Source organism: Periplaneta americana, chromosome 4 (assembly GCF_040183065.1).
Source record: "Periplaneta americana isolate PAMFEO1 chromosome 4, P.americana_PAMFEO1_priV1, whole genome shotgun sequence".
Taxonomy (NCBI): Eukaryota; Metazoa; Arthropoda; class Insecta; order Blattodea; family Blattidae; genus Periplaneta; species Periplaneta americana.
In genome coordinates this window covers 47,053,397-47,070,498 of record NC_091120.1, presented here as the reverse complement: position 1 = coordinate 47,070,498, position 17,102 = coordinate 47,053,397, and the positions used below count along the sequence as shown (strand labels likewise).

Below are 17,102 nucleotides of genomic sequence, written 5' to 3'. Positions count from 1 at the left end.
CTTTACCCAAGAATTATTTCGTTTATAGAAAATCTGAGACACGAAATCTCTGGCTTCAACTCCCTTCTGAAAGAAGTTATGTCAAGGATTTTTATTTCCGTTCAAAAAATATTTGTATTCACATCGTTTTAAAAGTTTGAGATTTCAATTTTAAATTTTAATGCCGCTAGAATACTGAAATTTACAAAGGAATAAAGAGAGAATTGTAAACTCAATTTCGTAAGTGCAAGTTTGAACAAATAAATTATTGAGATTTGCGATAGATTAATTAGTTTAGGAAATTGTATATTTATTATGTAGAACTACATGTATATAGATCTTTTGTTAAATTATTAAGTTTTGTACTTTTGTGAACAATATCAATAAAGCTATCTATCTATCTATCTATAAACTCAATTTACAATGACACAAAGTTTGATGATATTTTTTATTATTTAGTCCCGGCGAAACAATAATTCGCAGGTATTAGTCGGCCTATATTTTGAAACTATAATAAACATGGGACTCGTTTTGTTTCCTTGCTATTTGAAAAGCCCTTATCACTTAAAGCGGTTGTGTAACGCCAGTAAGATAATAGAATTACTCTGTTTTACAAACGGGAAGGAACGTAGAAAGAAACGGTTACGGCTTATGGTAGGAGATAAGCGGATATCTCCGCTTTTACCTGGAGATATAGTGAAGTCAGGTTAACCGACGATGAGACTAAATTCAACTGCATAAGTAGAAAAAGGTGTCCCAGGTTTACAAGCTTTTATGTTAAGCAAGTACTGTCTCAGGTTCGTTTCCAGGAGTTTCTCATCACGGGTAATTTACAAATCATTGCAAGCAGGCTCAGTTCGATCATTGTAATAAATGGTTGATGATTAGATCATGTATTTACTGCATATTTACGGTCTTATTAATAAAAACTGTATATAGAGACGTTTAACTCTCTTATACTTATACAATGAGTAGCTTGTTTATAAGTCGTGTGTAAATTCCTTACTAATAATCACTACATACGTCGTGTATAACAGTATAACTGTTACACAGGTACGTCATAGTTTCGTCATTACTTCATTACGAAAGGTAATAGAATATCTGAGGTTCTCTATTGCATCCGGTAGAGCGCTCTAGTGTGCAGTGTTAGGAATCGATAGTACAACTGGCTCTGATCGATTACCACACTTTATTTTGGTCAAAGAGTACAAGCTACAGCAATAATATCACAGTCTACTATATACAGTCTCGAAGCTTGGGGTGTTTTTTTTTGCAAATCTCGTGGTAAAGCGCTCCAAGTGGTTAGCAACTAGAAACAATAGACTGTCCATGGTCGATTTTGGACTATGTCGTATTTCTATTGAGTGCTAGCTCGTTGCTTATTTCACATTGATGCTTGTGAAATGTTCGTTATTGGTTGTAATGAAAATGTTAATGGCTAAAATATAATAATTTGAATAATAATATGGGACAAGGAGGAGACGTTTGTAGTGCTATAAATTGTAGCAACAGTAAGAGAAAGAGGCCAGAGTTATCCTTTTTCCGATTTCCGAAAGATTCAGAAAGGTTCCTAGGTTTCCACAAGAATGATGTGCAGAAACAAAACTGTTAATTTTGAAGTTCTTTGTGACTGTTAGAATACATTATATCCTTAAATTTCACAATGAAATGTTTCAGTCTAACCGAAAGGACATTAGATACCGGTTAAAGTTCTGTCACTTAGGCTGCTAAATTTCCAGAGAAATAAAGGTTAGGTCTATTTTTTTTTTCAGAGGATATATTTTTAATTGTAGCTACTAATTTTGTTATTATTTTTATGTGTTATTTTACTAAAGACGTAGAAAAATTAAGTTTGTCTTAATGAAATTTATTGATCACGTTTTATTTTCAATTCTGGTGGGATAATTATTGCTTAGGCCTACTTTTTTTTTCAAAGGACATGTTTTTAATTATAGCTGTTAATTTTGTTGTTATTTTTATTTGTTGCTTTACTAGAGACGTAGAAAAAGTCCGTTACAATAAAATTCATTGATCACGTTTTATTTCTAATTCTGGTGTGATTATTATTGCTTAACCTCATCCCACTTTGTTAACTACGTAAGCTTACACTACAAGTACCGGTACACGTAAGTTACTCCATTAATGCATATTTCCATTATTATTGTTGTAAAGGGAAATGCAAATTAATATTTATTGGTTTCATAGTTAATTATCGCTATAATCTTGAATGAGTGAAGCTATTATAGTAAATTTCAGTTCGTTTTGCACAAACAAAAATTATATTAACTTATTTCTTGCAGGTATCTTCGATATTATGGTGGAATTTAATATACTTCATTAAAATAATAAATTAACTTTATGCATTTAATATTTTAATAATGGAAGGAAGGTGTTAATTTTTCCAAAAGAACACGACAACGAAAGTGTTTGTCATCTGCTAGGCGAGAGATCTGCGATGATGAGGCGATAGTAGCGATCCTAGTGGTGGGCAACTACCCATGTTTACATTTTTACTACATATTGAGCTTCGCGACTGTATATAGTAGACTGTGATAATATTCTACTTGGGCTATTCCATATGAAATCGATCCGTAAAAAACCTCGCATTTTTATACTCTATTTTTTTCCCTATTTATACAAGGTGCTGAGGAGAGTGCAGTTGCAAAAATATACTATCGAAAGTCAAACGGTTTTCGTATTGTTGAGCGACAAATTTAGCGTATTTTAGAAAAAAAAGCCTCTTTCAGCGCTCAGAACTCTGGAACCATTTACCGCAGAACATTGAACGAGAGCTCATTTTGAAGCTGACATTTGGTAGGTTATGATACGAAGTAATCCTTATTTTTATTGTATACAGAGAGACAGATAATCTGATTTTACTTACTTTTAGGCTTTTTGGCCATTTGTAAAAATGTAAAAAAAAATATTTAGAAAAAAACCTTGCATTATTAAGAGGGATTCGGCATTGTTTGCTTAGTGTCACGGCAATAAGTTTCGGGGATATTAAATAAATTATATTCACACACCTAGACTTGAAAGGCGCAACACAGCAAGCACTGGCCGAGAGATGAAGATAAGCGAGCTTTGGGCGTCATTTTACTCCTGTGTTTATGAAAACCTGTGATAAAGCTAGCCCAGCTATGCGCTACTAGACGAGACATCACGTGTTTGTCTCCTGGCCTTGCTTGCCTAGGCTAGGCTAGCTCCCTCCTCACAGTCAGCTGGTTAGCTCACGCGCGTACTATTTATTTCTTTTATTTGATTTTTCAATACTTTCTTATTAACGTTGCACCAGTAAAAATACGTGTTTATTTGTACTTTCAATGCGGAATCTAACCATATATTTTTAAAATATTTTTTCGTGGGCAAAGGTGTCTTAATTAAGAAAAATCTAAATTTCTCCATTTCCATAAAAAATAAGAAAAACTGTTTACCTGTCAATATAAACTTTAACTTTTCAGCATCAAAATAAACCATAATTTTGATCATTGGGTGAAAGGATTTCGGAGCCACAACAGTTTAAAGTTGCTAATTTAATGAAAATACGATAAATTAAAATATTTTTAATTTAAACACTATGAAGTTCTGATGCCTCAAACTTTGCACAAAGCATTGGATCATAGTTGTCTAGGGACAAAAAAAGTTTAATTGTATTTAAAAATTGCAAGGTCAATTTTCTCTATATTTCGGTCGATTTGAGATGGAATAGCCCACTTATTCTGTGCTCTTTGGTGTGTTCTTCTGTGGTTACAAGGCATCATAAAATGACAGTCGATACGAACAGCTGTTAAAGGGGCGGCTATTTTTTCTCTATATACAACGCTTAAACAAGGGGTTTCGTATATATAACTACTGCAAAGCAATTCCCATTGTATAGTTACAGTTTGTTTATACATTCATCGCTCATGCATGGTTTATTAGTAACGTTTTCTGTCTCAACGCTGCATAAGTCTCGTATAAAAACTATACACGGTTTATTAGTAAGACTGTTAGTCAACAGTCCGAAGACAATCATTAAAATACACATAAAATAACAGGAGCAGTGTTAAAAAAACTTTCATCAAAATGTATATAATTGTGTTGACTAGACATGTTTCTGGACCATAGCTATCCTATCATCAGTAGTCATAATGTGAATCAGCTGGTATTCGCTGACGTCTGGAACCGATGTGCGTCGGTACCAGAAGTCAGCGAACACCAGTTGATTCACATTATGACCACTGATGATAGGACAGCTATGGTCCGGAAAAATATCTTCAATAAAATTGTTTTAATACTGTTACATTTAGGCATATTTTATGTATATTTTAGTTACTTGGGAGAAAACACTATTGTAATATGAAGTTGTTTTACAAGAAACAGAAACAAGAGAATAGTTTTGATTTCTTTTAAACATTATCCGTTATTTTATGTTTATTATCTGTGCTTAAACAGTTCCTTGGTTTTGATTTATTAACTTTTAAGATAGTTTATTTAAATTTTTAAGGAATTTGTGTGAACATTTAAGGGCATTTTATTGGTAATTTTAAGCTATTTTTGGGTCATCAAAATCCGTCCCTTACTGATAATTAGAGAAAGAAAGTTCATGCCCTAAAAACCTGAAGAATATTTATGCTGTAAAATAGATAAATATGCTACAAAATATGCATTATCAGTCTGAGATTATTTTAACAGAATAATAAGGTATAGGTAACTTACGTTTAGTCTATGGATTTTGAAGTGCTTGCCTCATTGCTGAATGCTCCATTTATGCTGTTACAGTTCACAACTAAGCAGTGACGTATGTTTTCTGTTGTCATTCTTCGCCTGTTGTCTCTCAGCATAGCTTTGTAGCGCGAAAAACTTCGTTCTGCGTCACAAGAAGTAAGAGGGGCTTGCACATAAGCTGTGAGCTGTTCTATAGAAAATTTTGTTGGTTTTTGAGATGGGTCTCCTTCGAGAATATCTTGAATTTCTTTAAGTTGATAATAGCCAGTGTTTTTGGAAAGAATATTTGCTGTTTTCTCGTTCACTTTATCTCCTACATTTCCTGGAACTGATGTTAAACTGGATATTGCTCTATCGAAATCTGCTAAAGATTGCAGTAAAGGAATACCAATTGCTAACTTGAGAGGCTCCCTATGACGGCGTCATCATTAAGTTCATAAACATAAATTAGTCGTGTTTACGAGGTTACACACTTTTAAAAATGAGGCAAAGACAAATAAACATACATAATATGCAGTTTCCCTGCATAAATGTTAAAATACGATGCTTTTATAAATAAAGGCAAAATATGCACTTTTATGCACAATAAAAGTAATATCATTGTATTCAGAAATTTGTGATTCATGTAGTTAATCTTTCAGCATATTCACACAACGATAGAGAACAAATATGCAAATGCATGAACTTCCTTTCCCTACTGATAAATATTATTTGGTGAAGACGCTAAAACATGTAAATTTCATCTATACTACAAATTAAAATGCATAATTCTGATTATTCCGATATAAATTGCAATTGTTCAGTTATTAATGATGTTAATGAGGTTAAATACTTAGGTACCGGTATAATTATTGATAATTATTTAAAATGGAATAATCATATTCATTATATTTGTAATAAATTACGTAAAACATTACACATTTTGTCAATTAACTGTTTACGTATAATTTATTTAGCATTATTTCAATCTATATTTATGTATGGTATCATAGGTTGGGGTGGAACTTATAAATCCAACCTTTATCCGTTAATTTTACTACAGAAAAAAGTAATAAAATTTATTTAAAAAAGCAGAAAGATTACCCAACTGAATTGTTGTTTAAACACTTCAAAGTTTTCAATATTAAACAAATGCATTATTTTATTTTATTAAAATATTTTCATAGATATTTTAATAACTTTGAAAGGTATATACATAAATATAGAACTAAAAATATCAATTCTCTGCGTTTGTGTGAACCAAAATTTAAAACCAATGCAGCTTTTTATCATAGCATGAGTCAAGGTCCCAGATTATTAAACAAATTTTATTCCAATATTATTTTAACCATGAATCCTCTCCAAAGTAATAAAAAAAAAATTAAAAAATTGTATTGGATTTATAGTTTGGGTTTAATAGTACATTATGCAACGAGCCTATAATGGCAGTAATTAAGACGCGATTATGTTTGTTTATGAAACGAGCGCAAGCGTCTTAATTACCATTATAGGCAAGTTTCATACGACTTTTTATGCTCGACCATATTTCTAACTTGAAATTATTCATAAGTTTTCATGTTATGGTTATGTGAGTGACGAACGGAACTGACCTGAATTGTGAGATGTGCGCAGACGCGAAAATATGGATTTTTTTTCCGAGGCACGAATATCATTGACCTTGATATAACCTAAGGAACATTAGTCTTGATATAACCTGGAAATTGATTTAGAATTGAAAAACGAGATGACAAATTGAATTTATTTGAATATTATTTACAATTAACGCTAATTATTATAGTAACAGAACATAACCTTTCGCGACAGTATTGGATTTCCAGCCTCCGTGACTTTTCGCTAATTGTCTTTCGATTGCATATCCGAGAATAATCGACACTGGCGGGTTTATAACGGTACAAAGGTGATTTATCATTGGCTGAACAACTGAATTATAATGAATAGGTGTACTTTAAAGGGCTACTACCAGGTGTATAATTACTACATTTCGGCATGGTCGAGCGTAAACATATTAAACACTATTTAATCTGTATTCACTCTCAATTTTAATTTTATTTTTGTCTGTATTGGAATCCCCTCCTCAGCACGAGTCTTACTCATTCAGGAGTGGGCTAGTTTATCTTTCATTGTATTTATTAACTTGTATTCATTTCAAAGTTACTAGCAATAAAATAAATAAATAAATAAATAAATAAATAAATAAATAAATAAATAAATAAATAAATAAATAAATAAATAAATAAATAAATAAATATTATTCTAGAATAAAGTTAAGAAAAAAACATATATATATATATATATATATATATATATATTTAGTCAAAGCTCTTCAGGGGATGAAAGCAGCATAGAGTAGTATTAATAGTATTGTTATCGAGAAATGAAGTGTTTGTTGATATTCTGCTAATGATTTTCACCGCAATTCACACGGGTAGCTACTGTTTAAATGTAACTACCAACTAGTGATAAGAGAAAATAGTTCAACAAACAATATGACAGGCGCGGACTAGTTCCGGAACAGTCTGTTCCCGCTTCCAAACTTGTTGGACGTATCCGGCCAAGTTTTCTTGCTACAACTATCGCAACTTGGACTCAAAGCAAGCAGACAATAAAGGAAGTGGAAGCAACGTCCAAGTACCATGACGTGGATTCCTTATCGCTTCATAAATCTCTTTCTCTGCCATTTTGTAACAAGGATTTCCCATCTGTTGGAAATTCTGACACTTTGTCCTAACAAGAAGTTCAGGAATGTGATGAGCAACAATTGAGATGAAGTGTTGTTACTATAGGGTGATCCATTCGCTGTAAAACTTCAGGTTCACATTTCCGGTACCTAGGTAATTTGACATTTATTGAGGATAAAGCAAATGTAAGACAGTTTCCGCTCTTAGCTGGATGTCACAATGCGAATTCTGAAATTCATCATTACAAGAGTTCGAAAGTAATATTATTAGACAAATTATTCGAGGTACATCAATAATAATAATAATAATAATAATAATAATAATAATAATAATAATAATCCGTGGCGCTACAGTCCATCAAGGACCAAGACCGATCAGCTGGCTACTGGCCTCACGGCCACATGCCGAAGCAGAGGTGGGCGATCATCCAATCAGAATGGAGGTATCGCGTGGTTAGCACTATGAGTCTCCCAGCCGTTATAGCTGGTTTGCGTAACGGGATTTCGCTACCTATCGTAGCTCCCCAAGTGCATCACGATGCTGACTGGGCATCGGTCCCATACACGGGCCGAAATTTCATAAGACAATTTCTTACCCCATGAGGACTCGAACCAGCGCGCATTCCGTAAAGCGAGTCCTAGGCAGGATGCCTTAGAACACGACGCCACGGCACGGAATAATAATAATAATAATAATAATAATAATAATAATAATAATAATAATAAATATCTCTGAGTTTCTGGCTAATATGTATATCTACTATCAGGCAGTACATCTCACTTGACGATATGTGTCAGAGAAAGAACAAATTATTTGTATGCATCTGAAGTTTGATTATTGGAATATGTAGCTATCGGCGATGTATGCATTGGAGGGGGAAAGGAACTGGTCACCCTACCCCATTATCTCCTGGCCTACTTGCCTCGTGAGTGATGCCTTATTGGTGTTACTTATAAGGTTCAAACCTGTTTTCGGACAGTTGACTAAATAATAATAATAATAATAATTAATAATAATAATTAATAATAATAATAATAATAATCTGAGTAAATGGAAGTAAATCCCGAAAAGACAAAGTATATGATTTTGTCTCGTGACCAGATTATTGTACGAAATGGAAATATAAAAACTGGTGATTTAGCCTTCGAATAGGTGGAAAAATTCAAATATCTTGGAGCAACAGTAACAAATATAAATGACATTCGGGAGGAAATTAAACGCAGAATAATTATTAAAAATGCCTGGTATTAGTCGGTTGAGAAGCTTTTATCATCTAGTCTGCTGTCAAAAATACTTAAAGTTAGAATTTATAAAACAGTTATATTACCGGTTGTTCTGTATAGTTGTGAAACTTGGCCTCTCACTTTGAGAGGGGAACAAAGATTAAGGGTATTTGAGAATAAGATTCTTACGAAAATATTTGTGGTTAAGAGGGATGAAGTTACAGGAGAATGGAGAAAGTTACACAAAGCAGAACTGCACGCAATGTATTCTTCACCTGACATAATTAGGAACATTAAATCCAGACGTTTGAGATGGGCAGGGCATGTAGCGCGTATGGACGAATTCAGAAATGCATATAGTGTTAGTTGGGAGACCGAAGGGAAAAAGACCTTTAGGGAGGCCGAGACGTAGATGGGAGGAAAATATTAAAATTGATTTGATGGAGGTGGGATATGACAGAGACTGGATTAATTTTGCTCAGGATAGGGACAGATGGCGGGCTTATGTGAGGGCGGCAATGAACCTGCGTGTTCATTAAAAGTCATTTGTAAGTAAATAATAATAATAATAATAATAATAATAATAATAATAATAATAATAATAATAATAATAATGCCACGTGTTAGACCAAGCGTCTGTTCTTTTTTACTTGGTTATTTAACGACGCTGTATCATCTATTGGATTATTTAGCGCCGATGAAATTGATGATAGCAAGATGGTACAAGATGGACCAAGGAAGAAAGAGATTTTAATTTTGTTGTTGGTAGTAGATTGTTTTAGTAGGCTTAGATTCATTGTCGTATAGGCTCATTTATTAAACATGAAGAATTGGACTGGTGAGCAAGGAAGATTTGCTAATTATCAAAATGGTCAATGCGCAGAAGCTGCTTTTAGGGAGTTTCGCCGACACTTTCAACTTCATCGTCATGATCCTGTGTACTCTTCACATGCCATTAAAAACATGGGTTCGCAATTTAGAAGAAACAGGCCCAGCACTAAAGACGAAGCCTCTATATAAAGAAAAAAAAATGTTCGTACTCAAGAAAATATCGATCGCTCTAGACACCAGACCACCATGTCGGCTCCTACTAACAGTTTAACTTCAATATAATGAGAGCGTATACGCCATCTTATTGTCTCATTTTTATCTATTTCGTTTCTTGTTTTGTCTGTTACTAACTAGGCAATAGATCATAGAGCTATCTGTATGCAAAGGTTAGCTTCTCATAACTTCCCGCCCGAGATTGCGGGTTCGATCCCAGCCCAGAACGATTGCATTTAAGTGTGCTTAAATGCGACAGGCTCATGTCAGTGGATTTATTAACATGTAAAGAACTCTTGTGGTGCAAAATTCCGGTACACCGGCGACGCTGATATAACCTCGGCAGTTGGAGTGTCGTTAAATAAAACATAATTTACAATTCCATAACTTTCTTTTCCTGCTTGTCTTTTTTATTAGACTTCTTCTTTAATACAGGTATGTCTTTGGGCCTCAATAGATCTATTTCAAGGCTATTTAATCGCGCCACATTTTTCAAGACCTACCAATATCTGTTGGCCAGTTTTTAAATATAGCTCGCTATGTACAATAGAGGAGGCAAGACCTGTCCTGTAACTTTATCATGTGACGTGGCTACATCACCGACGGGTATGGAGGGGGAAGATAGATTTTAGTTTTAAATGAATTTCCATATCGATAGATTTGTATTAGAGATGAACAACGATCGAGAAACCAAGACTAACAGCGCCCGCAAAGCCGAAAACTTGCACGAAAATGTTGCATACGTCGCGTCGTTGACGTAAAGACTGCTTGTGAGTGTTTCGAGACGCCAAGATTGATCACTCCCGAAGTCCCGAACGTCAAGCAGCCTTGAATCGCCACAATTGTTTATACCTGACTGAACTTTTATCTACTTTAGCAATTGTTATATATCTATAAACAATCAAGCAGCTTATTTGAAATATCATCTCTACCTTTCAGTGTATAATAATCCGTCCCCCAGTCTGTATTTAATTAGTAAGCCCTTGTTAAAAGGCTAGGAATTTTCTTTTCATATGTTTGAGATCAAGGATGGAATCTGAAGTAAAAAGATATTAACGTTATGTTTCATGTTTCTTAGAAATGCAAATGAGAGGGATGAAGTTACAGGAGAATGGAGAAAGTTACACAACGCACAGCTGCATGCATTGTATTCTTCACCTGATATAGCCTAATTAGGAACATTAAATCCAGACGTTTGAGATGGGCAGGACATGTAGCACGTATGGGCGAATCCTGAAATGTATATAGAGTGTTAGTTGGGAGACCGGAGGGAAAAGGACCTTTGGGGAGGCCGAGACGTAGATGGGAAGATAATATTAAAATGGATTTGAAGGAGGTAGGATATGATGGTAGAGACTGGATTAATCCTGCTCAGGATAGGGACCAATGGCGGGCTTATGTGAGGGCGGCAATGAACCTCCGGGTTCCTTAAAAGCCAGTAAGTAAGTAAGAAATGCAAATTTATTTGAGAATTTTTTTTCTATTTATATAACCATAGGTAATATCACATAATAGAACCAGAATATTTTTATAACTAAGATACTGTTCTGTTTTGTCTTTTTGTCTCATTTAAACATTTATAATGTTATTTATTTCAGTGATTTATGTTATTCAAACTTACGAAATCTTTCCACGGTGACCAAATGCTATTTCGAGAATGATGAGCGAGACTCGAAGCGCACGAGAATGACGAGACGAGACTCGAAAGACAAATGCAACGAACACAGCGAGCGAGAGCGGCAGTTATTTTGTTATCTCTAATTCGTATAATATTAACTTAATTATCATGAAGCAAACTCTCTTTCTGAAAGCTCATTCTTTTCCCTATCGCACAACTCACATTCCAGATCTCACCTCCTCATCTGTAGGCTACATGTTGAAGCTGACTTTACGAACATATTCTGCCATTCATATTGCGTATCTGTTAAGTACATTTCATGAGCTACAAGAAACTTTTTAATTTTCATAATCCGCTTCTGTAGGTTTCGTATTATACAGGCTCCAATAATGCGGTGAAATGTAATTCCATTTCTTTCTTAATCTAAATACACAGAATTTTAAGTAAATTCAAAACATTTTCCATGTATATTTTCATTCCAGTATGCTGGAGATCAAACTGTTGAATTTGAAATTTTCTTCCACATCAACACTCACACTATGTACTACCTTAGAATTATGTGGAAGCGAAAGTACGAAACCAGAAATTATAAGCAGACTTAGGTTGAAACTCTAGTCAAACGAAATAAAGTTAGAAGGGCTTTGTTCAAATTGCACGACCACTAAGAACGGGATTATATTATGAGCTACACTTCACAGGCAGACTTTCAAATCCTCGAACAAATAGCAAACCGTACGTAGTCTGAAGACGGTACACTAACACAAAGCAGCAGTACAAATGAACAGAATGGGGATATGCCTTTATATTACAATACTCAGTGAAATGTAAGTACATAACCTTTTAATTTTTTCCAAGGTGTTGACACATTTAAGAACAATAATGATATTAATTTCTAGCTGTTTGATAGCTCAGTTTGTGCAGCAACTAGCTACAGACTGGGAAGTTTCGGATTTATTTCCGGGTGATGGAAGGGTTTTGTCGTTGCTAAACGTTCAGAACGGGGAATACCTTTACTTTTATATTAATATTTCGTGTTAATGTAGGTAAATTATAATTTGAAATAGAACTAACTTATAAATGAGTGGAATGACCTACCTGCAGCGGTCTTTGAGAGCTGTCCTTCCTTAAGGACATTCAAGAATAACTTAAAAAGTTGTGTATAAAGTGTAAATTAAAATTAAGGTGACATTTAACATTTAATTTTTTAAAGTGACATGTAGCCTATTTATTTAGCCTGGCGAGTTACTCCCTTGGTTTGAATTGTAAATTATTTAAAAATAGCGTGTAAGAGGGTCTCAGACTAGAAATGTTTAGCTTAAATATAGTTCTGTTTATAAGTATGCATAAGGGTGTAATTATTTGTCTTATTTGAGCTGTTGTATCAGTGAAGCGTGGTGAGTCAGTGAAGTTATGGTTTTACAGTGCAGTGAATAGTTCCGATCAGTGATAACTTATAGTGTCAATGAAATGTGTCCTAAAGTGTCAGTGAAATGCGTCATAGTGCCACGACGGTGAGTGAGATGAGAGTAAGTGAAAGATTATTATCCATACCAATGTGAAAATTATGTAGGGCCTATACATATGTAGGTTGTATTGTAAAATTAAGTTCACTTATTAATTAGGTTATTTTATGTACTTACTTACTTACAAATGGCTTTTAAGGAACCCGAAGGTTCATTGTCGCCCTCACATAAGCCCGCCATCGGTCCCTATCCTGTGCAAGATTAATCCAGTGTCTATCATCACACCCCACCTCACTCAAATCCATTTTAATATTATCCTCCCATCTACGTCTCGGCCTCCCTAAAGGTCTTTTTCCCTCCGGTCTCCCAACTAACACTCTATATGCATTTCTGGATTCGCCCATACGTGCTACATGCCCTGCCCATCTCAAACGTCTGGATTTTAAGTTCCTAATTATGTTAGGTGAAGAATACAATGCGTGCAGTTCTGTGTTGTGCAACTTTCTCCATTCTCCTGTAACTTCATCCCGCTTAGCCCCAAATATTTTCCTAAGCACCTTATTTTCAAACACCCTTAACCTATGTTCCTCTCTCAGAGTGAGAGTCCAAGTTTCACAACCATACAGAAGAACCGGTAATATAACTGTTTTATAAATTCTAACTTTCAGATTTTTGGACAGCAGACTAGATGACAAAAGCTTCTCAACCGAATAATAACACGCATTTCCCATATTTATTCTGCGTTTAATTTCCTCCCGAGTGTCATTTATATCTGTTACTGTTGCTCCAAGATATTTGAATTTTTCCACCTCTTCGAAGGATAAATCTCCAATTTTTATATTTCCATTTCGTACGAATCCCTACAATAAGGTTATTTTATGTATTATTATTAATTGTAATTATTTTGTTAAGTTGTATTGTGTATTCTTATTGTATTGTGTATATAATTGTATTGTGTATTGTATTGTATATTGTATAATTGTATTGTGTATTGCTTATCATTTTATTGTGTACTGTTTATATTGTGTATACCACTGCCACCGGGTGCTTGCCCACTTGCAGTGTAAATAAATACATACATACATACATAATGTGTTTTTTTAATTAACACAAGAGATTTCAGTATCGATACTTTTCCTACATTGGCTATTTGCTTATTTTACAGAAAATAACATTGTCTGATTCTTCATATAGTACCCATAGAAACTGCTTAACCCTTTGAGGCAAAGAACTCTTAATTAACAAATTTGAGATGAATATTGGTCAAATGAAATGAAACAATGAAATAAAGGTGAAATTTACAAACAATTGGTATTTTCATCAATTTGAATACAAATTAGGAGTTGTTTTTGTTTGAAGCCACTGTGGCACAATGTCACAACACTGAAACAAAGTAGAAAAGTAGTGGATTCAAATGAAGCCACAATGCTTCAAAGGGTTAACAAAGATAATCGAAAACTGCGGCTCTTATGCATCATCTTTCCTGTTCACTGCTTTGCTCACACTTAGTTGATCCTTGCAGCGATGGTTAACCCCAACTATTAGTTTCACTGCCAGTTATTGTTACTTAGTTACCATTACAGTACAGTTTTACGAAGATTTTGGAATAGTATTGCTCTAAATTTTCTATGTAATAGCATTTACGATACAAGGTTGCGAAGTGCTTTTTACAAAATGGAAGAAAAGTTTGAAAAATGGGCAGAGTGCACAGTAACGGCTTTATTTCAGTATAGTTTTATGTTATGAAAAATGGTTTCTCTAGCAACAAGTTTCTGTGTGGGAATTCTAATTTTCAAGGCCTAACAACAATAGCTGTAAATACAGCAAAAAAACATGATCGTGCAAGAAATATACTGTATTTGCAATTTTAACTCTTAAACTGACAAAGTATCCTATAGGATACAACAGGTTAATAGGCTATGTGCTATAATTTTAATAGAACAATAGAAAAAAATGCTAGGAAAATTAAAATTTCACAATACTCACTCAACCATCTGAAGTGAACGAAGAGAAAAAGAAAATCTATGAGCCCACGATTCAGTACCTATCGGCGAAATACAACATAGAAAAAATCACAGTTATCGGTCTCTTCTTCGGAGCGAGAGGCACCATTCCGAAAGCCTTTGTAAAGTGGAGGGAAAAATACAAGCTGACGAGAGATCTTCAAGATGCCTCCGTCACCACCATAATAAAATTTTCTGCAGCGATATTTCGTCAGCATCTATATGGTGTACATTGAATTTAAATTATATTTGGTTCTATTTTTTTTTCTTATGTCTTAATCAATTTTGTCTGAAACCTGTTTCTATAATTTTTCTGTAGTAATGTCACGAGAGGTCTGAGATCTGCCGATAAATCCACGAGCGAAGCGAGTGGATTTATCTGAGAAATCTCAGACCTCGAGTGACATTTATTAGGACTATTTCGTAAATAAAATAAAAATTTAATTAATATATCCCTAAAATTCGATCACAAAATGTTAATAATTGTATATTAACGAATACTTAACCTATTCAGACATTGCGAAGTTGAAACACTCGTAGATGAATATCGATTATTGCAATAAAGAAATTCGATGTTATTATTCAGTAATGCCAATTGCGAAAAGCGAAATACAGGTTTAACAATGTTAATTACATGTACTGCACTTTTCTCTTATTATTATAACAAATACATTTTCATTATCTGCTGAAATCATAATTTAATTTAACAGTGACAGTGGGGACAGCTATATACCAATGCTTAGGTATTCACAGCGAGACATGTTGCTACACAGTGAAGCCATCTCTGTATAGATAGGCCTAATTAAAACACGAATTTTATTACGCCATACGAAATGCAGTTTGATCAAAGACATTATTACTATGCAAAGTCTTTGAGTTTGATATGCGATGATGTTACATATATTTGAACGTCTATTAATTGTTTAATTTCAATACAAATGTTATAGGCTACAATTTTATAGGTTACGTTAGGCCTCCTGTGGAAGCAAGACCAATGTCAGCTGTGCCTTGTTTCGACCGTTACTTACAATGAGTGCTACACGAAAGCATTTTTTATAGCTCGACAAACGCATTCTCGCTGTAGTGTGTAACGGAACTAAAGCTGTATCTGCACAATTCAATATTCCAATCGCTTTTGCGTGCAATCTGGGAATAATATTGAAAGAATCAAGTTTAAAAGGTACGTTCAATTAAGATGCATAAAGATTTTGTGTCTACAAGGTGCGCCGTTTTGAACGTGGTCTTCACTGCGTAAATATATTAATTAAGCTTAATATTAAATATCAATCTTGCATTCATTGCTTTAAAGTTGAAAGAAAAGTTTAACCGTGTAGTTGCATCTTAATGTATTCATGATCATTAATTTACGGGGAAACAGTTGGCGAAACGACTAAACAAAAGAATGACCATGCGATAAATTGATAGCGATAAATCTAGCTGCAGAAATTATCGCAAAGTCTGATTGTGATTGGTTGGAATTCAAAATTTCATTACACTTCATTGGTTAAAAATGGAATGACGTCATATAAACGAAATAGTCATTTTAAATTTTATTGTGAGCTATTCTGTGTCGCAGGGCAAACCCAAAATATTGGGTCAGACCAATAAATTAAAATTGTACAACATTACGATAGTTTTCTTTACGGTCCGACAAGGTTTAATAAACTAGTGTGAGAAATGAAGCTTTGCCAAATTTAAGGGTTAAAAATATGATCGGAAACTTCAGACCCATCTCTCTAACTAGTATCTTAGCCAAAGTTATGGAGAGAATGATCATCCATAGGTTAAATTGGTTCCTTGAAAGCAACCACATCATACACCCTGCCCAAGCAGGTTTCCGCTGTCATCGTTCAACTGATCAACAAGTAGTAATCTTCACTCAGCACATTAAAGATAATGTGGACAAAGGTCTCATCACAACTGCGGTGTATGTTGACTTCAAGAAAGCCTACGATTCAATCTGGAAAACAAATTTACTTCTGAAACTTTCCAAAAGTGGAGTGAGAGGGAAAATGTTACAATGGATTATAAACTTCCTGGATAAAAGATACTGCCAAGTCCGTTTCGGTGACACTACATCAAGATTTAAACAACTCCAAACAGGACTTCCACAAGGCGCAGTTACAAGCTGTTCTTTTTTCAACTTATATATTAATGACTTGGTTTCACTACTGACTAAGAACACAAATGTTCACGCCTTACTTTATGCCGACGATCTTGTCCTGTGGACTGCTGCCCCTAAATCACGAACCAAGAGTGCTATTGCGAATACTCTTAATCACGTTCTTGAAGACTTACAGAAATGGTGCCTAGATAACGCTATGACCGTGAACACTGAGAAAACAAAATGTCAAACTTTTTCCCTATGTCACAATCAGTTAACACCG

The 17,102-nt window shown here is 34.2% G+C and overlaps 2 protein-coding genes across 3 annotated transcripts in view; both read right to left on the bottom strand.

Annotated features, from left to right (window-relative positions):
- rdgA (retinal degeneration A) overlaps positions 1–17,102 on the bottom strand; it is a 727,627-nt gene that overhangs the window by 549,242 nt on the left and 161,283 nt on the right. The gene's annotated exons all lie outside the window — the stretch shown is intronic.
- LOC138698913 (uncharacterized) overlaps positions 1–17,102 on the bottom strand; it is a 41,301-nt gene that overhangs the window by 23,318 nt on the left and 881 nt on the right. The gene's annotated exons all lie outside the window — the stretch shown is intronic.